Source organism: Ochotona princeps, chromosome 8 (assembly GCF_030435755.1).
Source record: "Ochotona princeps isolate mOchPri1 chromosome 8, mOchPri1.hap1, whole genome shotgun sequence".
Lineage (NCBI taxonomy): Eukaryota > Metazoa > Chordata > Mammalia > Lagomorpha > Ochotonidae > Ochotona > Ochotona princeps.
In genome coordinates, this window is record NC_080839.1 from 39,822,735 (window position 1) to 39,846,910 (window position 24,176).

Here is a 24,176-nt window from a genome sequence, read left to right on the forward strand (position 1 = left end):
TTGTACTTAAAGAAGGGATAAAATTTCACCATGCAGAAACAGAAAAAGACAACCACAAAATGAGATTATTTAGATAGGAGAAGGAAACGGCAACATGTGTCTAGGGTACTGAGACTTTTCTTGAGAAGGTCATAACATGAAGTGCACTTGGTAGGGAGGAGAAACGGGGCCAGAAGGCATTTGGGGTCACTGGCATAGCCTTCATGGGAGTGTGCATTTCATCCTGTAGAGCAATACTCATCAAACTTCTTCACATGATGGCAAACAAAGAAAATGAGAATTGTACAGCCTCCTGCAGTGAGCGGATGTACCTGCCTGATGCTGAGGAAGCCCAGTGGAGATTGGGAGAGCCTGCAATCCACTGTACTCCCTCTCCTGAGCGGTGAGGGAAATGGATGAGGCATGTGAGCAATAAAGTTGGGGTTCCAGTTTATTTTTCTTTCTCATTTTTCAAAAGATTTGTTTTACTTGAAAGGCAGTTAGAGAATGACAAACAGAAATCTTCCATCTATTGGTTCATATCCCAAATAGTCATAATGGCCTAATGGCCATGGCTCAGCAAATCTGAAGCCAGGAGGCCGGAGTTTTAGTTGGGTCTCCTACATGGGTGTAAGGAATCCAAACACTTGGCCCATCCTCTGTTGATTTCCCAGGTACATTAGCAGGGAACTGGATAAAAAGTTGAACACCCAGACAGGACTTGAACTGGTGAGCATGAGATGCTGGGGTCATAGGCAGCAGCTCAACCCACAATGTCATGATGCTGGCCCCAGAGTTCCTGTTTAGATGATTAAAGGATAGAGACAGATTCTATGACAGGAGACAGAAAACTTAGGGGGGAGAGCTGGGTAATAAGCTGGGGGAGAGACAAAAGCTTTACTCAGGATACGCTGAGCCAGACACCTGAAAGGGACTGAGACGAATACTATGAATTATAACATCTTCCTGGAACTCAGGAAGAAGGTCCCATCCACCAACTGACTCATCAACCCACACTGTCCCAAATCCTCACTTTCTTACCTTAATTATGACCCTTCCTGTTGTTTTCAAGCCATGTCTCCAAATGCCTTCTGATTGTATGAAAAAGGAAATACTACTGACTATGCTCAAGAAAACATGTCTTCCAGTCTGGGGGAGAAAATAGAAAACTTAAAAGGAATCAAACTAAAAACTACCATTTTGTTTTTTAAAGGCACATGAGTAGAATTTCTTGTCTAGCTTTACAGGAGCAGAACATATTTTTCTTTGAGGTTAAGAAATAAGGGTGGGGGGCTCGGCGGCGTGGCCTGGTGGCTAAGGTCCTCGCCTTGATCCCATATGGCTGCTGGTTCTGATCCCGGCAGCTCCACTTCCTCTCTATCTCTCCTCCTCTCAGTATATCTGACTTTGTAATAAAAATAAAATAAATCTTTAAAAAAAAAAAAGAAAAGAAATAAGGGTGGGGCCCGGCGGTGTGGCCTAGCGGCTAAAGTCCTCACCTTGAACGCCCCGGGATCCCATATGGGCGCTGGTTCTAATCCCGGCAGCTCCACTTCCCATCCAGCTCCCTGCTTGTGGCCTGGGAAAGCAGTCGAGGACGGCCCAATGCATTGGGACCCTGCACCCGTGTGGGAGACCTGGAAGAGGTTCCAGGTTCCCGGCTTCGGATTGGCACGCACCGGCCCGTTGCGACTCACTTGGGGAGTGAATCATCGGACGGAAGATCTTCCTCTCTGTCTCCCCTCCTCTCCGTATATCTGACTTTGTAATAAACTGAATAAAATCTTAAAAAAAAAAAAAAAAGCAAAAGGGAAGCTTTAAAAAAAAAAAAAAAGAAAGAAGGGTGGGTGTTGATGCCATTTGGGATACCTATACTAACGTCTTAGTGCCTGTGTTCAAGTCCTGGCTCCACTCCTGATTCCTGTCTCCTACTAATGTTCATCCTGGGAGGCAGCAGGTGATGGCTCAACTGTTGGGTCCCTGCCACCCATGTGGGAGACCCAGATTGAGTTCTAGGTCCCCAGGGTTAGTCTTTGCAGAATTTGGGGAGGGAACCAGGGATGAAATATCTTACTTTTCTATCTTTCAAAAGAAAAAAAAAATCAAGGAGACTAGGTGATAGCCAATTAACTGGATTTCCTAGATGCCAGGCAAAGCAGAACACAATTGTGCAACCCTGAACATCCACTAAACATTTAGGGTCAAGTAGTTACATGAAAAAGTGCTTCTAATTATCTACCATGTAACAATGTCTGCTTTCCTGGCATTCCAGCAAAACTTCTAACCACACTGAATTTTATTTCTTCTGTTCCTTAATTCAGAACATAATCAACCACACTTAAGTAATTGGTAGCACTGGAGGAGAGAAAAGATAATACCTCAAAAGGTGCATATTAGAAAAATCTTTTAAGTGATTCTGAAATGGCTTAATGTGTACATCAACAACTGTGGTTCTGTAAAAAGAAGCCATGTGGAGAAAATGCCAACATTTAGTTTATGTTTTCACAATTATATGCTGACTGTCTCATAATTAAGTACACAGAGCTCAAAACAGCCAACACCACTGAGAGTTTACACCGCCTGTGAAACATTATAGAAGAGGTTGAGAGATATTTGCTAATGACTACCATAAAAGGAATGGATGACTAAGAATAGAGAGGATGTGTGACTAAAAAGTCCCTCTACAGTTCTTTGAAAATTCCCTGAATAACGAGGCACGCCAAATGGGGTCTAGCGTGAAAGTAGCTGATGCTAGACTCTGTAGTTGGATGACGACGACACAACATGCTTCACCCAGAGGACAGTGCTTGTATAAACCACTCGATGGCAATGTGCCCAAATAACAAGATCCTCAATGAAGGGAAGGTGTTACTCAAATTATTATGTGGTTCACAGTTCAAATGCTGCTAGGTGAGACTGCATCAACTCAATGAACCATTTGTTCAGTTCCTAAGAGGCCAGGCCGCTGTGCAGAGCTCAGGTACCTGGGGCCAACGTTCTTTCCTACACCTGCAAGTATATATGAAGTGTATACTGCTTTCCACAGATCCCTGAATCCTGTGGAACCATCCAAGCCAATACATCACAGCCTGTGGCCTGCTCACTCCAACACTTGCTATAGCTATACACAAACTGCCAGTGGCAAAAAAAAAAAAAAAAAAAATCCAAATAGTCGCTTGAAAATGTTACATTTCTTTCCTACACACAACTCTCTCTGAATATGCTAATTGGCACAATTAATTTTCAAAAGAATGTTACTCCACCCCAACTAGTAATTCCAAAGTGCAATAATAAAAATTGCTAATAAACAATTTTTAAAACCAGTTGCTATTGTTACGTAAACAATATGAAATCCTTAAACTCCTAAGGTATTACATCACTTTTCAGATTAGGAAACACCCGGAAGAGGTCATAGCTTTTAAGACCAGACTGAAACCTAAGTTTGACTCCAGTATCCATGTTTGCTTCACTACAAGGCATTTGCTTCTTGATACATTGCTGTTTGCTGAAGAGCACATCACCAACCTTCACTGGAGAAAATACAGTGAGCCAGAAGTGACTCAGATGGGGAAACGACTGGATGACCACAGGGCTGTCTGTAACATACAGAGAAGTAACTGTTTATGTCGTGTGATTGAGGTTTTTTTTTTTTTTTAGTTTTATATTTTTGGCTTTCCAGTGTACACAACTATCCTGACCTTGTCTAAAGATGACTATCACACTAACAAATTTTACTGATATACAGTTTTTAGAAGATACAGCCTTATTACATATGAATCCCTCAAACATAAGATTCTGTCTTCTGTGTATATGTGATGGAAAAGCACCAACGCTCTCCTCCTCTTTCAGTTTTTTTTTTCATTCAGTATGATTGGCTCAAAGGAGACTTGCTTTCCTCACTGAGGTTTTAAATTTCTTCTATCTGAAAAAGAATGAATTTCATAGAGACATTTTAATTTTCTGAAATAGAAAACCGTGAAGTGGCTTTTCTGCTCTCTGAAAGGATGTAAAATTCAGCAAATTTTTAAAAAAAGATTTATTTGTTTGAAAAGCAGAGTTATAGAGGCAGGCAGATATCGTCCATTCACTGGTTCATTTTCCAAACAGCCACAATGGCTAGGATGAAGCTAGGAGTCATCTGGGTTTCCTACGTGGTGCTGGAACCAAGCAAAGTGTAATAGTGAGGACACCAACCAGAATGCTTGTGGCAGGGTAATCGGCTGTGCCACAGTGCCAGCCCCTTCAGTGAACATTTCTAATGCCGTGCACATCAACACAGAGGAAAACCAGCACTTCTGGCGCGTTTGGGGGCCTGCCTTCAGAAGAACACTCACCTTGCTTTGAGACATTAACCTCTCTTCATCCTTGCTTGCCTGCATCCCATTTGCAAACACTAGAGATCAGCACATGACTAGGCCTGGTTGATTTCAGCATTCCGACCCTGTGACCACAGTGACTACTCACAGAGCCATACACATCCAGAAACACACCAAGCGGATTCAGCACCAGGACTTTGGCCCCGACCATGGGGAAGGAAGCGTTTCTTTTGGTCTGAGAGGCTGAGACAGTAAGCCTGTCTGTCACTGCTGGCTGTTTTATGCCCACATCAGAACAGTATGCCCGAGAAGGAAGACAGTACAGGGGAAAACAGTGAAGCGAAATGGGAAAAATGACACCTTCCTAATAGCATTACTTAAGCACAGTGAGTTCAGGCAATGGAGAAGACGGTCTTGCTACCCTAGCCCTGCCATACAGTCACCAAGCTCCTTCAACATCTTGTTTCCAGCTTATCTGGCAACACTGAGAGCACCTATTTTTGGCTTAAGTAGACCCAGCTAGTCCAAAGGCAGACAGTTTTAATGATTGTAAGGTGGAGAAGACCTGCCTAGGAAGAGAGATCTGACTATATATAACAACACCAAAAGTCTAAGAGAAAAATGTGTTAGTTACAGACATAAGAACGTGAATATGTGATTCACAAAAGATGACTACTAGTCTATGGATCTATCAAATACATGAAAATGAAAAAGAAAAGAAAGATTTTTAAAAATCAGAAAGATACCTTCTAAAACAACAAATCCTAGGAAAGCAAAAAAAATTATTCTAAATAGCTTATTATTGAAACCCTAGTACCTGGCCTGTAGTAGGTACTCACACAGTTATTAAAGAAATAAATCACTCACATTAGGAAAGAAGAAATTTTTTTAAATTATTTATTATTTAACTTCATTAATTACATTGTATTATGTGACACAGTTACATAGATACTTGGGTTCTCCCCACCCCTCCCCAAACCCTCCCACCATGGTGGATTCCTCCACCTTGTTGCATAACCACAGCTCAAGTTCAGTTGAGATTACCCCATTGCAAGCATATACCAACATAGAGTCCAACATCTTATTGTCCAGTCAAGTTCAACGGCTTCTTAGGTAAAAAGAAGAAATTTGATATAATATAAACAGACCTTCCCATGCACGATTAGCAGGGACACACAATAGTATGGACATTGGGAATTATATTAGAAGGATTATAAAATAATTTTAAGACATTTATTTACTTGAAACAGAGTGATAGAGAGGGAGAGACTATCTTTCATCCTCTGGTTTATTTCCCAAATGTCCACAATAGCTAGGTTTGGGCCAGGATGAAACCAGGAGCCAGAAACTCCACCAGGGTCTCCTGTGAATGTAGAAGAGACCCAGGTCTTTGAACCATCATATGAGGTTTCCTTGGTATATCAGTAGAGAGCTGGATCAGAAGCAGAGTAGCCGCATCACCCTACCTGGCATACGGAATCACAACTAGCAACTTACACTACTGTGCCACAATATCTGCACCAACAGTAACAACGTGCTAAAGCACATCCTGCTAAAAACTCAGCAAGCCCATCTTGACAAATGGAAAAGCCTGCCAAGATGTAAGTATACGTGGGGGTCCCCACCAGCACAGTGTCCGCGAGAGGACAAACGAACAACACAAACATCTGGCAATAATGGTTGGCTGAATAAATTATTACTCATGTATTCACATTGGAAGCCCATGCTGTCATTTAACAAGATGGTTGACGCGGACATGAAAAGATCTCCATGACTGAAAATAACAAAGCAAAACGCATCTATAGTATCTTGTTGATGTGAAGTTACTGATTTCTACATATCTCTTGGGGGAGGATGGGGCTAAAAAACTTCACCCAAAAGAAGCCAGTAGGTTCTCAGTGATGTGCACAGGGAAAGCTGATATTTTTATGGTTTCATAAACAAATATGTATTACAATTATAAGCAGACAAAACCATCATCAAACAAGTACAGAATAGTGGGCAAAGGCATTGCCCAAGACACTAACATCCTATATGGCATGAGTTCAAGTCCCAGCTGCTGCACTTCAGATCCAACTCCCTGCTCATGTGTCTGGGAAAACAGTGGAGGATGGCTCAAGTGTTCGGGCCAGTGCATCCACACAGAAGACAGAGATGAAACGCCAGGCTTTGGCTCGGCCTAGCCCAGCCATGGATCCTGTGGCCATATACGGAGTGAACCATTAGATGGAAGGTCTCTCTCTCTTACTCTCTTTCACTCACTCTTACTCTTGTTCTAACTTTTCCATTCAAACAAGTTAGTAAAAATACATATATCACACATATATACATACTACAATTCCCAAAGAAATTAAACTTAGGATGGAATGCAACAAAACACACAAAATTTTAATTTTGTCATTATAGCAATCTAAGCTTAAAAATTTACCAAACTGATCTTTTCATACTAGAGGAATAAGATTAAGGGGAAAGCATAGATGAGACCAGCTGCCAAGGTAGAGCATCTAAGGAATTTGCTTTATGTTATAAATGATTCTCAGTTAAATTTGTCTCAAGGGGCAGGCATTATAGCACAGCAGGTTATGTTATCTATTGGAATGGCAACATCCCATCTCAGAGTGTCTGGGATCAAGTCCTGCTTCATTTCCAACCCAGCTTCTTGCTAATGTTCCTGAGAAGCAGCAGATAACAGTTCATGTTCATGAGTTCCTGCCACTCAGATAGGAGACCTAGACAGAGTTCCCAGCTTCAGGACTGGCCCAGACCCAGCTGGTGCAGGCCTTTGGCGAACAAACCAATTAAATAAATCTTTAAAAACAGAATTAACACAACAGCCAAAATCAAATTAACACAAAAACCAAGGCCATTAGGAACTGTTCAAATGGTGAGTATATCAATTCAAACCCAGTGACAAAAATTACTCCTGAAACACATCCAAAATGAAATTCCCAGTTCCCAAACCATCAAAATACCTGTTACTTGCTGAAAAGTCAATACATACTCATCTACCTCTTATCCCCAAGTTATCAGACATATAATCAATTAAAGAAATAATCAGTAAAATGTTTATCACATAAATACAAGGCATGTAAATGACACCAGGAAGAGGTAATTAGTATAAAATAAACCTTCATTCAAGCAGAATGAACAACCAGCATAAGGGAAAGGTTCCTAATGGTTCATAATATTCATAAGTATTTAAATCTTCAATAATTCTTTTAAAAACTAACCTGTCTACAGGGCTATCATATTCAGTACAACAGACCCAAGTTAATTTTTTAAATGCTCCCCACACTCACATCTTTAAAAATTAAGGTATATGGAAATGGGATGGGTATTTGGCACAGTGATAAAGTTGCTGCTTAGGAAGCCAGACCCCACGTCACAGTGCCTGACTTAAGTCTGGCTCCTCTGCTTCTGGTTCCACTTCCTGATAATGCACTTGGAAGCAGCAGATCACCACCCAAGTACCATGTCCTCATCATCCACGGGGGACACTCCAGGCTGGCTTCAGCCTAGCACAGCCATGGCTGCCAGGAGCTCTGGTGAGTAAACAGTGGGTGAAAAATCTCTGTCTTTAGTTTCTCTGCTTTTCAAAGAGGAGAGAGAGAGAGAGAGAGAGAGAGAGAGAGAGAGAGAGAGAGAGAGAGAGAGACCCAAGCAAGCTAAACTCTACCTCAGACTTAATGCATTCAAGTACAGGCATTTCACCCAGAAGCTGACGTCCTATGGCAGAAGTTAGGAACACCAATCTTGGTTCTACCACAAACTAGCTATGAAGCCTTGGGTAAGCAACTTCACCTCTCCAGGTCTCAGCTTCTGACTTCATCTACATCACAGAGCTGTGGTGACTAAATGAGTTAATACACACAAGCCCTGAGAACAGCTCCTGGCGCAAAGAACCTCCACACATACTAGTTACGATGTGATCATGCAGCAAATGACTCCTGCACTCTCCTACCATGGGAAAGCCAGGGAACTAACCTAACTAAATTTCAGTTCAAGCCATCATCATTCACCTCACTGTAGTTCTGACTTTCTAAAAATGTAGTGGATAATGCATTTTAATTCTTTGAGGACCTATAAAACTAAACACTAACTAAATGTTACTCATATGATTCTACAGCACAATCGTTTTAAAGAGCTCAGAGCTTCAAACTAATTAGTCTCTCGAAGTGTGGTAACTTTTTTTTTTTTAAAAGATTTTTTTATTATTATTATTATTATTATTATTGGACAGAGAGGAAGATCTTCCATCCGATGATTCACTCCCCAAGTGAGTGCGATGGCCAGTGCTGTGCCGATCCGAAGCCAGGAACCAGGAATCTCTTCCGGGTCTCCCACGCGGGTGCAGGGTCCCAAAGCTTTGGGCCGTCCTCAACTGCTTTCCCAGGCCACAAGCAGGGAGCTGGATGGGAAGTGGAGCTGCCGGGATTAGAACTGGCGACCATATGGGATCCCAGGGCATTCAAGGCGAGGACTTTAGCTGCTAGGCCACGCCACCGGGCCCAAAGTGTGGTAACTTTTTTCAAATACGTAATTTCTAAACATGGACGTGTTTATGCACTGGCAATTTTATCCTAAAAAAAATCTTTGCAAATGTGATACACTTCAAAGAAATATTAATGAGAAATTTATTTCTGTAAGTATTACAGATTTGAAAGGGTTCATTGTGAGATTCCAATATGAAAATCCTAGTACTAAAATACACTCTAATCTTAGGTGTATTGGGATTCTTCCCCTCTCAACTCTATGTTAATGAAACTTCATTTTACCACTTTATCACTCCATTTTCAGCCACCCTTTAGTTTCATTAATATATCATTAGACTTCACTTCCTTGCTCCATTTAAGTAGTGGTGCTTATAAAAATGAATGTCTGCTTCTCTTTTTGCAAAAAACTATGGGGCCTGAAATCTGACAAACTCATCACATAGCTTCACCTGAGGGAGTCTGCTTCAGTACACAGGCAGCAGTGGCTTGGCTGAACCATCTGTGTAACTCCTTCACACGAGAACTCTACCACACCACAAAGCACTCATGTACCTGAGCCCAAAGACCGTGATTCTGAGTCTTGACAGATATATCTGTTTTGCTTTGAGTTCACAGAGAAATTCCTTTTGAGTGGGTTCAGTTTTTTGAAAGTCATAAGCAAGCTTCTATCAGTGGTGTGACAAGGTGCTCCACTGTGTGAACAAGCTACCAGCAATGTGAGCAGAGGGGGGAAGGCCTTGGAAGTGTTTGGGCAATGTTACATTGGTGAAATTGCCTACTTTGTTTTAAAAATGAATTTTTCTTTATATGTTGATACAAAAAATTCACATAAATGGGAAGCAGTATTGATAAGATTTAAAACCAGATAGTCTGAGCCAGGGCTTTTTTCCTTTAATATTTATTGTATTTATTCATTGAATATTTACTTCATATTAATATTAGCTTAATTTTTGTGTCATTTATCTGAAAGATATAAACAAGAGTTACAGAGAGAGAGAAGGAGAGGGGGCAGAGAGGAGGGATGGAAAGGGGAGATTGGGGAAGGGGAAAATGGAGAGGGAGGCGGATCTTTCCACCTGCTGGTTTACTTCCCAATGACTATAATGGCCAAGGCTGTGCCAGGCTGAAGCCAGGATCCAGGAGCTTAATCCAGGTCTCCTGCATGGGTGCAGGAGCCCAAGGACTTGGGCCATCTTCTCCTATTTTTCCCGGCCAGAGCACATATGGAATGCCAATGCTGCAGGCAGCTGCTTTACACCCTATGCCACAGTACTTACCCCAGAGGCCTATCGTCTTAATAATTACATTACACTCCCAAAGATAACTGTGGGCAAGCAGAAATAAAAACACAGTGGCATGAATTAAATCATCAAACAATTTACTCAAATTCAATTATATCACTCAATTACAAAAAAAACCCCAGAAAACTGGAAAGCAACACTTTAGGTAACATAGGCAATTCCTGTTTCACCCATCACATGTTTCTAATGGCAAAGATGGAAAACCAATGTTTTTGTGCCCTTAGTTGATTTCAATACTTAAGTATGTCTCATTAATGACTTCTCCTTAGTAAGGGCACTTAATTAAGCTGAGTGTGGCTTCTGTGCCAGGAGTCACATTTTTCATATAACATTAAGGGGTAAGCAAGTGAAGTGTTTCATCTGGTGCTCAGTTTAAGATTATGCCACTGCTGCTGGGAAAAACGCACTCCATGGAGAAGGAAAGTCAGTTCCCACTGGGCACCTTCCTAAGAGATTTATAAGAGCAATTTGACCAAACACAATTGCTGCTCTACATGCTAATTTACAAGTCTATCTTACCCCTGAAGCCACTCTGCTTACAGGTAGCAGCACTGACTGTGTGTCACAGCATTAGGAACATCAGGCCAGATGATTGCAGAATGCAGCTCTTGCTAGCCTAGGACATCAGCTACGGTCTCGACATCTCTCCCACTCTGTCCACACTGTATCTGACATTCTACTCACAGCTACTTTATAAGAAAGTGGGATGGGGAGCATGCAGCACCAACTGTCTTTCGTGACTTTGTTTTTACTACAAAATTCTGACTTCATTCAGCCCCTCCTGCTTCAAACTGCCATCTGGTCTTACCACTTTCTGGTCTCACTACTTTACTGAAACTGCTCTCCAAAGGTCAGTGAGGACCTACCTGCCAGCTCAGTCACTTCTCAGTCTCCAACTTTCACCTCCATCCCTACTCCCCTTCCTCTGCCTTCAACTCTGGCTACCAATATAGATTTGAATATAACTGGCCTTGGCTTGGCCAAGAGGGAGCTTACAGCTCCCTGAGAGGTGGTAAAGTGCAGCCAGGGGTGAGAACTACTGTACAACACCAATTCTTCTCATAACTCACTCCTATTTGACACTCTGGGTTGCCATGATGTCACCCCAGGTGGCACTCCTATTTCTCTTACTGGTTCTCTTCACCATCCTAGCCTGCAGTGCCTTTCTCTGACACCATCTGCTCTGCTACTTGTTTCCCACTCAATTTTAATTTGGGATTAAGGTTTCCAATAATCCCCAATATCCATATCTAATCTTGAACTCAAGGATCAGTGTCAGGTCCTCACTGCCCATAAAAGAGTGGCCTCTGAGGAATTGAAGCTCCACAGATCCAAACACTATTCTGCTGTGCCCGTTGCCTCTGCCTCCACTCTCCACAGGAGTGACTTCAAACTTTCTTCATGTTCCTCAGACCTCTTATTCTACCACAACTTTCATGTTTACAGCAAAACGACAAAACTACACCTTGTTCCTACTTCACAGTCAAAATGGACGCCATCAGACTCTGACCAAGACCCCGAAGTGACAGTCACCTACACAGATACTCTTGTTCTGTGCCCCAACTTCTCTGGGGTTCTTGTTTTCAGCTTCCCTGGAAACCAGGATCTATCAATTATTTCCTTTCCCTCTGTGGATCCTTCTTATCAACAGATAAGCAAGTTTAGTTTTTTCCCCCCAATTTTTCTGTGTTACTTCCCACTTTTAAAAAGGACACTCTGGGCCTGGCACAATAGTGCAGTGGTTAAGGTCCTCGCCTTGAACACGCCAGAATCCCATATGGGCGCCAGTTCTAATCCCGGCGGCCCTGCTTCCCATCCAGCTCCCTGCTTGTGGCCTAGGAAAGCAGTAAGGGTGGCCCAAAGCCTTGGGACCCTGCACCTGCATGGGAGACCCGGAAGAGCTCCTGGCTCCTGGCTTCGGATTGGCTCAGCTCCAGCCACTGTGGCTGCTTGGGGAGTGAACCATTGGACGGAAGATCTTCCTCTCTGTCTCTCCTCCTCTCTGTATATCTGCCTTTCCAATAAAAACAAATAAATCTTTAAAAAAAAAAAGGACACTCTGAAAAATACTGAACTCCTCATTTCTCCTTAAGCATCACCACCATCACTCACCATCATTCAAAAAAAATTTCTTTACAAGATTTATTTATGTATCTGAAAGGCAGAGTTACAGAGAGAAGTGGAATGACAGATAGACAGGGAGATAATCTTCTATCCACTAGTTCACTCCAAATAGCCACAACTGCTGGAGCAGAACCAGACAGAAGACAGGTCTCTCTCATAGATAGCAAGACCCAAACACTTGAGTCATCTCCCCCTGCTTTCCCATGCGTATTAGCAGGGAGTTGAATTGGAAGCAGAGCAGGCAGGCAGGACTGGAATGCGTGCTCACAGGATTCAGGTGTTGCCAGCAATGGTTTAACCCACTGTGCCACAAAACCAGTAACGTACCCAAAAGCCTTAACAACAACTTGTCTACATTCTCTTTCCCCTTCCCCTGTTTCTTTTGGAATCTCGGCCCTGTCAGGTACTGCTCTGCGAATGTGGTCCTGGTCTATTCACCACATGCTTTCCCTTGGCACTGTGAGCTACCTGTATGGCTCGTCAGTACACATCCATCTGGTGGATGCAGACTTACATATTCCAATGCCTAACTCCATTTCTCCTTTGAGAAGTCTCATGGGTAGCCACTGGTTCGCTGAACCAAATGCCAAGTACTTGGGCTCCTACACCCATGTGGGAGACCTAGAAGTTGTTCCTGGTTCTTGATTTTGTCCTGCCAACCCTGCCTGTAAGCCATTTGGGGAATGAAGCAGATGATGGAAAATCTCCTTTCTCTTCTCTCTTTTTCTCTCTCCTCTCCCTTCTCTCTTACACTCTGCCTTATGGCCACAATGGCTGAAGCTGAGCTGATCTGAAGCCAGGAGCCAGGAGCCAGGAGCTTCCTCTGGGTCTCCCACGGGGGTGCAGGATCCCAAGGCTTTGGGCCATCCTCCACTGCATTCTCAGACCATAAGCAGGGAGCCAGATGGGAAGTGGAGCAGCTGGGACATGAATCCTCCCACTTACAATGTGAGGATTTAGCCATTGAGCCATTGTGCCAGCTGCAACACTTGTTTTTCTAAATATAAACAAATCTGTTTTTTTAAGAGTTCACAAATAAACATGGAAAATTATTTTATAGAGGACCACATTCTGAAGCAGCAGCTAAATTAGTGAGCAAGAATTCAGTTCATGTAGTTGGCAAAACTGGCTATCAAAAAAAAAAAAAGAAAGCTGTATCTTTACCTCAGATCATAAACAGGCACATAATCTAAAGATTCCAACAGAAATTAATAAAAGAAAAAAGCACAATGGCATATAGAAGAAAACATAAGATACCATTCATATTAATCTGTGGGGTGAACAAGGGACTTGGCTAAAAATCTGAACTCTCGTTCACCTCTTTTTTTTAAGATTTATTCATTTTTATTGCAAAGTTAGAATATACAGAGAGGAAGAGAGACAGAGAGGAAGAGCTTCCATCCAATGATTCACTCCCCAAGTTACCGCAACAGCCAGTGCTGTGCTGATCTGAAGCCAGCAGCCAGGAACTTCCTCCAGGTCTCCCACGTGGGTGCAGAGTCCCAAGGCTTTGGGCTGTCCTCTCCTGCTTTCCCAGGCCACAAGCAGGGAGCTGGATGGGAAGTGGAGCTGCCGGGATTAGAATAGGCACCCATATGGGATCCTGGCACGTGCAAGGTGAGGACTTTAGCCTCTAGGCCACGCCACCGGGCTCCTCGCTCACCTCTTAACATCACTACTCCCCACCTGGCTCTCCCATCTCAGTAATCCCCTGTGCTGAGATGCACCATGCACGCTCTTGACTCAGTGTTCTCTTTGTCTTCTCCAATCTCTACTCAATACTCCATACTTTCCCTCTGGTTTTATCATTATTTTAATTATATATTTGAAAGGAAGAGAATGACGGAGAAGGAAGGGAAGGGAAAGGGGGAAGGAATGGAAAAGGAAGGTGAAGAGAATAGAAAGGGAAAGAGGAAGGAAGTGGAAAGAGGATACCTCCTATTTCGCTCACTCCCCAAATGCCTCCAACCATCAGATCTGATCTAGGCCAAGGTTGAATATTCAGAAATCAATCTGAGTTTCCCATACCGGTGGCAGGGACCCAATTACTTGGCCATCTGCCTCCCAGGGAGTGCGTTAGAAGGAGTTTTGACTCAGGAATGGAGAAACGATTCAGTCCATGCATTCCCAGGATGTTGGAATCCTAGGCACTGGCCTAACCACTGCACCCAACACCCCCTACCTGTGTTCTTATTTTTTTTTTAAAGATTTATTTTTTTTGGAAAGTCAGATATACAGAGAGGAGGAGAGACAGAGAGAAAGATCTTCTGTCTGATGATTCACTCCCCAAGCAGCTGCAGTGGCTGAGCTGAGCCAATCTGAAGCCAGGAGCCAGAAGCTTCTTCCGGGTCTCCCATGTGAGTGCAGGGTCCCAAGGCTTTAGGTTGTCTTTAACTGATTTCCCAGCCCACAAACAGGGAGCTGTATGGGAAGTGGAGCTGCCAGGATGTCCATATGGTGCCCATATGGGATTCCGGCGCATGCAAAGCGAGAAAACTCTAGCCTCTAGGCTACCGCACTGGGACCCTGTGTTCTGATTTTAAATGATATATCTAGCAAACATTAAAACTGGTTCCAAGACTTTCTTTAATTCCCTGGATTTAATTCTGTTCTAACAATCTGTCTTTTATGCTGCAGCTATACTGTTTCAGATTTACAGGATATTTCTCTACCTGGTAGGACTCCTCTCATTCTTCCTCATTCAAATTTTGAGGCATATAGAAATCAGTTTATCAAATTCAACTGAAAACTCCATTGATACTTCCAGTTGGAATTGCATAGTGTACAGATTACTTTGGAGAGAAGTCAGTTTTCTACCTGGGAATATACGTTTCTTCTTCTTTTTTTAAGGATTTATTGTATTTACACAATACAATAAAGCAGAGAGAGAGAAGTCCCATCTGTTGGTTCACTCCCCATATGACTGCAAGAGCCAAGGCTAGGCCAGCGTGAAGTCAGAAAGCAGGAGCTTCAACCAGGTCCGAAGAGCTAGGCCAGCTCCTGCTGTTTTCCTAGATGCATGAGCAGAGGTCTGCATTGGGTAAAGCAACCAGAACTTGAATTGGCATTCCATTGTAGGCGGCAACTTAAGCCATTACACTGTAACACAGGCCTTGAACAAAAGTTTTTCTATGTACGTAGTCCTCCAGTAAAACTCTTTTGTAATATATGTCTTTTTTTTTTTTAATGGAAAGGCAGATCAGATTTATGCAGAGAAAGAGGGACAGAAAGAAAGATTTCTCTGTCCACTGGTTCACTCTCAAAATGGCTACAATGGCTGGAGCTGAGCCGATCTGCAGCCAGGAGCCTAATCCAGGTTTCCTACATTGGTGCAGGGTCCCAAGGCTTGGGCTGAGACCACTCCAGACGAAGTTTCTTAGGGAACTCCCCAACTGAACCACTAGACTCAGACACTGGCCACAGAGAAAATCACAGGATGTATAGTATGACCTTGGAGTGCACGTATCGGCACTGGGCCTCTTCAGTTACTGATATCTGCACAGCAGACAACATTTCCAGTTGCACACAGCAGACGTACCAGCTAGCTCATCCAGACAAGTAGAGACTGTCTCGTCAGAGGATGGAAAGCAGAACAGCATAGACAGTTCTCCTGGCAAAGCTCTGCAGCATATTCCTGGGTCTGTGGATGCAGTAAGGTGGACTTTGTCAACCAGCAGACCCTGGAAAGATGTTCTCAATCCTGGAGCAATGAAATCAACATCTCAGGGCTATCGAAACCACTCAGGTAACACCCTTGGAATACTCCTCACATCAGTGTCTCTAATGTGTTATCAAAGACCACCCAGCATCCCCAGGGGCTGATTAGTTTCACAGCAAGGAGCCGCACTCTCCCCTTCCTCCACTGTGTACACAGGAGGAAAATAAAATGAAACATGTGTCCTGCCCACCTTCCTCCATATGTGACCCTCCCCACCCTAACCAGAGACCCACATGGGCATGCGTCCCTCTCAACTATGTAAACAACATTAAAAATAAATTTTTTAACAGATTAGAAAAATAAAGTGACATGGTTGTATTTAACAAAGACACTCAGATCCTCAAGACAGAGGAGGAGTGAGAGCTCGACAAGGTGAAGCAATCCTGTGCATGCAGGGGACATTGAAAACTCTTCTGCCCACAGAGCAATGCTGATGCCAGCACGACTGAGGGCGAGAGTACTGCTCTACTCAGAACTCTGCTGTAAGAACTAGGGGAAGAGCAGGTTTCTGACAAGGCCATGGTTTCATCTTACACTTGAGGTATACCTCTTCAATGTACTTTTCAGAAGAGAATTTCCGAGATCAAGGGTGGGGTCTGCTGACTGTAGATCTGATGACTCTCATTACCATTGTGGGATTCACGGATACAAAAATCCTGATGATCAAAAAGTAAAGGCAGGAAACGGGTGGAGGAAAGGGGAAATGCTGAACTATAAGGTCATGGTCAGGAAACCAATTTGGCAAGGCATATGGAAAAGCCAGGCTTACAGAATCAAGTGCCACACATACAGTGGTGCATACACTGTAGCCAGCTTTGTTTTCAGTAGCAAGACTCAGATGGCAGGGTGAAGGCCATTGCCCTCGGTCCACAAAGGAAGCTGCCTCAAAACTCTGTCATGCTCACTTTCTGTTCGTCACTCCTCTTCTAGGTTGGGACAAACTTCTCTAGGGAGCACAGACAAAAGGCTGCCCAGGAAATGCTTTGATGTTAAATGCCTAATGTTGACTGAGAGCAACAACCACGTCTCTAATTAATTTTCATTTTTTAAAACAAGTCCAGGAATAATACTTATAAACTGTACAATGAAAATATTGAAGATATGGGATGTGTAGTTGGATCCTAATTTTATGAAAGAAAAAGAAGTATGCGTGTATACACTGAACAACATGAGTGTACTTATCAAAATGTTAAATATAAATATCACTAAATAGCAAGATGAATAATTTTAACTTTCAATGCATATTTTCTCCCTTTTAGATTTTCCACAACATGTATTAATATAGAAGAAAAATATGAAATGAAAATATAAAAACTGACACCAAAAAAAAATACATCAAAAACCTACAACAATAATAATTGTAGGATTTCAGATTACTGAGAAAGACAAGAATTCTGGTTAAATCGAAAATTTCCAAATACAAGTAATATAATAAAGAAAGATATATATCTAATTTTCTGTTGTGGAGTAAGAGAGAATGAAGGTATGAAATTCACAGACACGCATTTAGCATGAAAGGAGAATGCAACTGATATTCTCATGAAGCAGGCAGAATGAAGGTGTCTGGGTGGACATTTGGTAGAGCACTTGGTAGAAAGGATAACACACAACTTGGAGGCCTGCAGCTTATACAGAAGTTCCTGGGCTCAGGTCGAAGCTCTGCTCCCCATTCCGGCTTCCTGCCAGTGCACATCCTGGGAGGCAACACATGATGGTTCCAGTGCTGGATCCCTAGCATCCCTGCGGGAGACCCTGTCCCAGCTTCCATCAGGCCCATCCTTGGCTGTTGTGGGCATTTGGGGAGTGAACTAACAGATAGGAGATCTCTTTCTCTCCCTTTCAAATAAAATGAAGATGTTTTTAAGAAAATAAAAATAAGATGAAAGGGCCCAGCGGCGTGGTCTAACGGCTAAAGTCCTCACCTTGAAAGCCCCGGGATCCCATATGGGCGCCGGTTCTAATCCCAGCAGCTCCACTTCCCATCCAGCTCCCTGCTTGTGGCCTGGGAAAGCAGTTGAGGACGGCCCAATGCTTTGGGACACTGCACCCGCGTGGGAGACCCGGAAGAGGTTCCAGGTTCCCGGCATCGGATCGGCGCGCATCGGCCCGTTGCGGCTCACTTGGGGAGTGAATCATCGGACGGAAGATCTTCCTCTCTGTCTCTCCTCCTCTGTGTATATCTGGCTGTAATAAAATGAATAAATCTTGAAAAAATAAATAAATAAAATAAGATGAAAAAGAATATTTTTAAAAATGAAGAAAGGATGAAAGAAAACAATCAGCTCAGAAATAACACCTTGAAAAAAAAGCAAATCAAACAGGATTATATTTTTGGGAAATTAACCCAGCAGCTGTCCAATCCTAAAGTGGCCAGGATTAATTCTCACCGAGCCTTGTAGATGTAGCTTCTTCTTCGCCCAGTCACTGGGAAAGGAACACATGGATAGAAGCTAAACCTGCCTCCCCAAGGCAGCTCTTCCCTGACCTTCACAACCAAATAGCAAGCCTATAGCTTCAAGGGGTCCCTACCAAATCGTAATCACCTGCTCTTCTCGCCCTCCTCAGGGCATTAAGTTTCATGAAAACCCTGTAGAGGAGTCAATCCAAGTCTTTGCATTTGAGGCTGAAACAAGGTCTGCTAGGTTTCTGTCATAAGGGAAGCCAACAGCAGCTGACATGTGACCAGATGTGAGAGAGGCACAAATCTATCACACTCAATCAAGCATTTACATGATAACATCTTCTACATATGAAGTATTTGTTGTAGGGAATATAAAAAGGAATTACCCACAGTCCTAAGGTGTTGGTGGTGTGGTAGTGGGGCAGAAAGCAAGTCAGTAATGATGCAATATGATAGCAAGAAGCAGCATGGCAGGTAAGGATGGACTCTGGAGCTCTACTCCCCTGAAGCGAGACACTTAACCTCTGTGTCTCTCTTCATCTATAAAATAATGATAATAATGGGGTGGGCATTTGGAGCAGCAGTTAAGACCCTGCTTGGGAGGACTGAACCCATATCAGAGTGCCTGGGTTTGAGTCCCAGCTCTGCTTCTGATCCAGCTTCCCACTACTGTGCACCCTGAGAGGCAGCAGGGGCTCAAATAGTTGGGGCCCTGACATCCACATGAGAGACCTGGATTGAGTTCCTGGCTCCCAGCTTTGGTCTGGCCCTATTCTTAATGTTGTGGGTATTTGGGAAGTGAAACAGTAGATGAGAGATCTCTGAGAGCCTGAGAGAGAGGCAGAAGGAGAGAGAGACAGACATGGGGAGAGAGAAAGAGGTTTCACAGAGGGTTTCTAGCTGAGTAAATGTGGTTGAGGAACTGCATGCTTATCCCCCTTGCCTCGATTCTCCTGAGATGGCAAAGACCTGTTTTGTCGCAGGCCTTAAATACCAAGGTGAAAAGCCTATATTCAATTCATCTAGAAATGTGGAGTCAATCAAGGTTTCCCGGTGAGGTTTTTCAGTAAGCAATGTCTTAGGAAAATTAATCTAGGAATAATGAATAGGATGGGCTGGAGGAGAAATAAAAGTGTGATAGACTGGCTAGAAGACTTATTCTAAGCTACAGGCTTATTTTAGTCTTAAAGTTATGTATCAGACACAAAGAAAATAGGGCTTTGAAAAGACACCTGAACACAAAATGGCTTGCAGCTTGCAGAAGAATGCAATTTAATATTCCAAATCTATACACACTAACTCAATTAAAAAGCCAAGTTACTCCTCAAAATTAGTCAAAGAAACGGATACATATGTATGTATATATAAATTGCATAAAGTAATCCCTGAGACATACCACATACACAAATATGACTGGACTCCAACTGGAGTTTACACGGACTTACAGTTTTTGGTTTTCAAAGATTTATTTATTTATTTATTTGAAAGGCAGAGTTACAGAGGCAGGAGAGCCACACAGATTGTGTATCTGCCGTGCCAGGCAGAATCCAGGAGCTTCCTCTGGGTCTCTCAAGGAAGTTGCAGAGACCCAAGCACTTGGCCCATTTCCTGCTGCTTTCCCAGGCATGTCAACAGGGAGCTGGTGCCGTATTGGATTCTGGCATGACAGGCAGCAGCTTTACCTACCGTATCACAAAGCCTGTCCCTCTTTGCTTTTTAAAGCAGAGTAATGGGGTCAAGGGGCAGTGGGGAGAGAGACCTCCTATGTGCTGGTTCATTTCCCAATCAGCAGTAAACACACCTGAGCCTTGTCAGAGGCCGCAGCCTAGAATTCCACTGGATCTTCCATGTGGGTGGGTAGCAGGGACCCCAGTACTTGGGCCATTGTGTGTTGTCTCCAGGTGCATTTTTAGGAAGTTGAGTTGGAAGTGGAGTAGCCAGTACTCAATCCCAGGCACTCTGATATGGGCATTCTAAGCAGCAGCTTAATCTGCTATGCCTTAATGTTAGCCCAGGAAAATTTACAGCTTTAAGATGTTAGCTATAAAAGTTTTCTGAAAATAATAATAAAAAAGGATGACGTGAGAAATGAAAAAAGACATATAATACAGATTTTTAGATAATAATAAATTCATGAATTTCTTTTTAATTTAGACTACAGATCTAAATGTGAAATGACAAATTTAAGAGTCTTATGAAATGACAAATTTAAGAGACTATTAGTTTTTGCCACTTTGAGATTAAAAAGTAAAAATCAAAATTGTGATAAAATAAAAAGCTTCATCACTTCTGGGTTCATTATCATTAGAGTACTGAGCAAATACAGCACTCACTTTCACAGAGGAACTGAGAAAAAGTACCACAAAAATATTGTACCCTTTGATTCAATAAATTCACTGTCACGAATGTATACCAGGGAATAAAAGCAAGAAGGCAAATGTAGAAAACATCTAAAGTAGTGTTTTCCCCAGCACATAGAAACAAAATATAGTATAATAATCTAGCATTCTAGAAACACTTAATAAGTTATTATTTATAAATCTAATAGCTTATAATAGTAACTAAATTCTATTATAAAATTATATAGAAATACAAATAAATTATTATTGTATTTTAAGTGCCCAATGCTTTTATAGCATTGGACAGATACAATATGATTTATATCTATATAAAAGTATATAAGCATGGAATGCATGAAATGGCAAAAATAAAAACAGGTGGTTCAGTGGTTGCAACTAGCAGTTCATTTCAAAATAAGACTTCTCCATGTTGTTTTATTATATATAGAGCAATTTTTCAGTTCTTTAAAGCTGAAATGTCTTCCTAAGGGAAAACTACCTCCCTCTGTCTAATCTGACCATTCGCTGTGGTGTGTGTCCCCGCCCACTCAGTCTCATTGTTCAGGACCAACAGTGGCTTTTTCTTCCCCTCCCTAACATGTATACCAGCGGGAAATAACACACATGGCTATCCCTCTCCAAGACTAAGTCCAGGCTAACCAGACAGATGCAGGGAGTGCCCGCCCTCCTCCCACATGCACTCCTTTCCTTAATGCCGGCCCTGCAACAAAACTCTTCCTACATCTACATGAAGTATTTCTCTGTGCTCATAAATGGAAATGCACTCCGAGTTCATTTTCTCTGGACCATTAGATAAAGAATGCCTGACAAAGGAAGAATGAGATTCACAGCCTGAGTGGTTGTTCCAGAGAAGTCTTCCTACTGCCAGGACTTCAGCAACAATGTGGGAGGAAGCAGCAGTCACGAGCAGGTCACAACACAAGTACTTTACCTCCAGTAATTTTTTTCCAGTATTCCAGACTCAACTGCAGGGAGAGTGTCCTCAGAGCAAAGAAGGATGGCTTTCAAAACCTGTCTGCAGCTTTTTCTGCACCTTAGGAGTCACCAAACAGTGGTCTGACATGGCCAACACGCATCTTGCAGAACATCAGGCAGACATGGGGCAACAGTGGGTTGAGTGAAAGAATGAGTTTCCTTTCCTCTCAGTCAGCCACCTCCCCTCCCACTTTCCATTCTCTCCATGTCACCCCCACCAGCATTGTCCATTGTTCACAGTGTGCTTCATTTACACAGCCTCTACTCTGCATGAGATACCGACATCCGTGCACACAGAGCCACTTCCACCCTCTCCCTTCAGTTTACCATCATACTAGGCTTCCGAAGTCTGTCTTGACCACAATAGCTCCCTCTTCAAAGCTTGCCTTAACTGACCAAAGTGCTCTGCAGGAACTTCAAATCTCTCCACATCTGGTCTCTCTACTTGTTACCCTTTATGTTTCGAATTTCTTCCCTTAACATCCTCTAGTCTTCAAAAACCTTACAATAAGCCATGACTGATACTGGCGTGATGGATGTCAGGCTAAGCTGCCATTCATGATGCCAGCAACCCATGTGGACAATGGTTTGGGTCCTTGCTGTTCTACTTCTGATTCAGCTCCCTGCTAATAGTCTGGAAAACTCAGCAGAAAATCGTTCATGCACTCGGGCCACAGAGCTCACATGGAGACTCAAATGAAACTCCAGGTCCTGACTGTGTCTCAAGTGTCTCAGCCATCTGGGGAGTGAACCAGTGGATGGAAGGTTTCTCTGTTATTCTGATTTTCAAATAAATAAGTAAACCTTAAAAAAAAAAAAAAACAGTGACCTCCTATCTATATCTTGAGTTTTTCCATCTACGAGTCCTTCCTCCAAACAGTCCCTTCTCTCAAAAACCTTTCTCCTTTTTCTCATCATGTTCTCATCCTACCTGCCCTTGAGGACACTTCCCTTCAAAATCCTTCCCTGCTAGCACTACCAAGCATGGCCTTTGTCTGAGCTGTCACTGCACGGACACCTCTAAGTGGCATTCACAACAGCTGGGATGCCTTGTATTAACTTGTAAATAAATCTCTCTCCACCCTAAAGCCATTCACAACAGCATCTCTTCTGAAGCACTCCTCAAGGCTGCTGAATCAATCAAGTTCACGTCTGCCCGTATGTGTGTAAAAATGTCCCAGTTGTTCAGAAGTTGGCACAGGCAGATTTTTAGGCTGGTCTTTGCTAGTACATGTGGATTCTCTAAAAATTTCATAGAAAAACAGGATATAAATTAATTTGATTTTATGCCAAAATTTTGAAATTCATGCATATTTGTTTCATAAAATACATTTTCATTAACTTTCTGAAGACCCCTGGTACATGTGCATGAATTTCCACTTTATGTAATAAAATAAAGTCATCTTTTAATTCTACTTTCTATATACTTTTTAGTTTAAAAGGCAGAGAGAGATCTAGAGAGAGATCTTCCATCCACCTACTCAATCCCTAAATGGCTGTAATGGTCAGTGCTGGGCTAGGGTGAAGCCAGGGGCAAGTCTCCCATGTAGTGCAGGGACCCAAGGACTTGGGTTCTCTTCCATGCTTTTCCAAGTCATTAGCAATGAGCTGGACTGCAGGTGTGGCAGCCAGAACTAAAACTGACGACCATAAAGGATACAGTGGTTTTACTCACTACACTGTGACAATGGCCCCAAGAGTCATTCCTAACTTGTAGTTATTTATTTATTTATTTATTTATTTATTTATTTATTTATTTATTTATTTTGCTGGAATAAAAGATTTACAGAGACAAGGAAAGACAGAGTAAAAGGTCTTCTGTCTGCTGGTTCACTTTCCAAACGACTGCAATGGCTGGAGCTAAGCCTATCCGAAGCCAACAGCTAGCAGCTTTTTCCAGGTCTCCCACAAGGATCCCACGGCTTTGGACCATCCTCTACTGCTTTCCCAGGCCACAAGCAGAGCTGGATGAGAAGTGGAACAGCCGGGACATAAACTAGCACCCATGTAGGATCCCAGCATTTATAAAGAGAGGATTAACCAATTTAGCCATTGTGCTGTACCCAACTTGAACTTTTCAAAATCCACTTCACAGCAGACACAATAGCTTAACACACTGTGCCACAATGCTCCTCTTTAACCCACCAGTAACTCAACTGCTCCCCAACCCTACTGTGCATCATCCATTCCTGGAGGTGTTGTAGCTGCTACTGGGCTCTACACCATAGAACAGGACCACATAAGGCTGTGGAATGATCTGGGCTGGTCCTGCCAAGGCAACCCCCCAGTGGGCCTAGCTAAGAGATTCTTAGCTGAATTCTGAGAAAACTTTACGTGACTTTGTAGAAAAGAGTGAGCTCTATATGGCTGCCACCCCAGTATCTTGCAGATCAAGAATGCTTTGAACTTTAGAAAACAAGGTGGAAGAATTCTTTTCTCAAGCTCTGTTGAGAGAGAGAGAGTGTGTGTGTGTGTGTGTGTGTGTGTGTGTGTGTGTGTGTGTATTTCA

At 42.8% G+C, this 24,176-nt stretch overlaps 1 protein-coding gene across 3 annotated transcripts in view; it reads right to left on the reverse strand.

Annotated features, from left to right (window-relative positions):
* Positions 1 to 24,176, reverse strand: part of SERTAD2 (SERTA domain containing 2) — a 204,826-nt gene that overhangs the window by 140,473 nt on the left and 40,177 nt on the right. For 2 of the 3 annotated variants that reach the window (XR_009245973.1, XR_009245971.1), the window contains exon 2: positions 1,021 to 1,128. The exons of the other annotated variant lie outside the window; for it this stretch is intronic. The gene's annotated coding sequence lies outside the window, so the exon portion shown is untranslated. The remainder of the gene's footprint in view (positions 1 to 1,020; positions 1,129 to 24,176) is intronic. 3 annotated transcript variants of the gene reach the window in all.